Source organism: Gekko japonicus, unplaced genomic scaffold, assembly GCF_001447785.1.
Source record: "Gekko japonicus isolate JY-2015 unplaced genomic scaffold, Gekko_japonicus_V1.1 scaffold435, whole genome shotgun sequence".
NCBI lineage: Eukaryota > Metazoa > Chordata > Lepidosauria > Squamata > Gekkonidae > Gekko > Gekko japonicus.
The window spans coordinates 474,820-477,612 of NW_015161417.1; positions in this window are offsets into that span (position 1 = coordinate 474,820).

The window sequence follows — 2,793 nt, forward strand, 5'->3', positions numbered from 1 at the left end:
GAGCCCAGCATCACAGACCAACAAGACTTTCAGGGTCTAAGCTTTCAAGAGTCAACGCTTCTTTCTTCAGATATGAAGATACAGATATCTGAAGAAGGGAGCTTTGCCTCCCTAAAGCTCACACGCCAAAAACCTTGTTGGTCTCTAACGTGCTACTGGACTCAAATCTACTTGTTCTGCAAACCAACACAGCCAGCCTCCGAAACAATCAGGCACCTGTTTGTGAGTAGTTCAATGTGCCAGATTTTACAAGTATTCCCTAACCACTACGTCACACGGGCTCTCTCTCCGACACCCTGGCCAGCCAGTGCAGGACTCTAATCTGGGAGAACCGGGTTTGATTCCCCACTACTCCATTCGCAGCTGCTGGATGACCTTGGGTCAGTCATAAGTTATCTCAGAGGTGTTCTTGAAAAGAGCAGTTTCTGTCAGAGCTCTCTCAGCCCCGCCTACCTCACAGGGTGCCTGTTGTGGGGAGGGGAAGAGAAAGGAGTTTGTAAGCCGCTCTGAGACTCCGAGTGAAGGGCAGGGTATAAATCCAATCTCCTCCTCCTCCTCCTCCTCGTCTTCTTCTCCTCGTCTTCTTCTCCTCGTCTTCTTCTCCTCCTCCTCCTCCTCCTCCTCCTCCTTCTTCTCCTACTTCTCCTCCTCCTCCTCCTCCTCCTTCTTAGCCCAGAGACCTTTGGCTATGGGTGGCATAGAAATTTAATAAATTATCATCATCAGAAACTTCCATTTGACTGTCAGTGAGACTGAACATACTTGAATACAGGGAGTGGGAACCACAACAAAATTGCTGCCATTGTGGTGTGTGTGTGTGTGTGTGGGGGGTTAGGAGGACCAACCCAAAATGACCGCCACAGGGGTTTTGTCCCGTCACGAAACACCAGGAGGTTCCACAGAATGTCAGGAGACTCTACGCTTAACATCCTCCGACGATGAAGGCAGTTGTTTGCAAATGGGTGCTTCCGGCAGACACAAAAGTAATGCTTCCCGAGCTTCTCTGAAACACCAGCTACTCCAGTGAGTTGGAGGAAAGCCTGGATTTACTCTATGCTTTGGGAAAGAGATGCTTTGGGGAACAAGGAAGTAGGCACCCCGAAACCCCCCTGGTGGGTGATATGGCACCCACAGTCATTGTATTGAGGGTCATCGACATACAACCTTAAAGGGGAACCCCCCCCCCAATCCAAGGAACTGACAGACAATTCAAAGGGGGGGCCTGGGCTTTATGGAAAGGCCTAATGATACCGGCAAGAGACACGATCAATGCCAGACACTCATCTCCTCCCTTCCTTTTGTACCTGGCCACATTTCTGTGGGAATGTTGACCCCCTCCTAGGAGCAAAGTGGCCCTGGCCTAGGTGACCCAGGCTAGCCTGGTCTGGGCAAATCTCAGCAGCTAAGCAGGGTCTGCCCTGGATAGTACTTGGATGGGAGACTAACAGGTCTGTAGCTAACATGGGGCCCACGGGGCCCGGCCCCCTAGCAGTTTTTATGGGGCCCCTTCCTGAGCCTCGGCTCCCCTACCCCAACTCCCCCAGATTGCCAGTCAGCCTGTTGGCAGGGAGGACAAGGGCAGTGATTTCAGAGGCTGCCCCTGGTGCTGTGCACTGGGGCTCCTTCGGGAGGGAGGGAGCTGGGCCCCAACGCTGCACAGGGAAGGCCTGCCCTTGCGGGAGGGGAGGGGGGAGAGGGAGGGAAGCTGCAGCCGCTGCACCCCTTGCCCTGGAGCCTTTGATTGGATTAGCAGGCAGGGGCCCCCAAGGCCCCCTCCCTAAAAAGTCCTTAGCTACGGGGCTGGAGACCACTAAGGAGAAGTCTCAGGTCTCTGAGCAGAGGCGGCAATGGCAAGTCGCCTCTGAATGTCTCTTGCCTTGAAGACCCTCTGGAGTTGTCATACTCAGGAGCAATGATGCCTGAACTAGGAAAAGCATAAATTCCTTCAGTGCCTTCAGAGGTTAGCTGTTGTTGTTCAAGTCAGGGTGGATTCAGGAGTGGCTGGCGGTCAACTTGCAACAGATGGATTTTCTTAGTATCTGTTTCCTATGCCGGGTGCAGAGCGTTTCCCATTGGCTGAGCTCCGGCCGGTGTTTCCCTTAGCAACCTTACTCCCAGCTGTGCTTCTGTTGACATCCTTCCAGCTGTTTTTTGGCTCACCAGCAGTCACGGAGGGCTTCCTGCTGCTCTGCCCGCACCTTACGCAAATCTTGGTTGGCATGTACCTCCAGCGTCACCATCTTAACGGCTGTCGTTGCAGGCTACAACCCATCCCTCATCACCTTAACTGTAGTTTTATCTTAATTCAGTGAGGTTTGTGTCTGCAAGGAAAGGATCCGCGTAACATCCTTCCCCCCCCCACTGGAAGCCTCTGGAAATCCCACAAGCACCCTCCATTGTTTATTATCTTGCTCAGTAAAGCAAGTCCCATCTACAAATATTCCCATCACAATTCATGAGACCAGGCAGTGTTGCATCAGACATTTCCATATAAATGGACCGGTCACACCACTGGATGTCTCGTGCAAGCAGTGTAGATTTTTTGGAAGGGGGCTCAGGAAAACCCCACCATCTGGTTGAAGATTTGCAAGCCAGCCAGACTCTGAGGATCAGGTGAAACCCCACTGAAACCCCTAGTTTGTGTCTGACAAAGGAAGCGTTTACTCTTGAAAGCGTCTACTCTGCAAATCTTGTTGGTCTTTAAGGTGTTACTGGCCTTGAGTCTTTGGTCCTTTCTGCATTTGCCTGCCACTCCGGATTTTCTCAGTGTGTAGACTTTCCAATTTCCGGGGG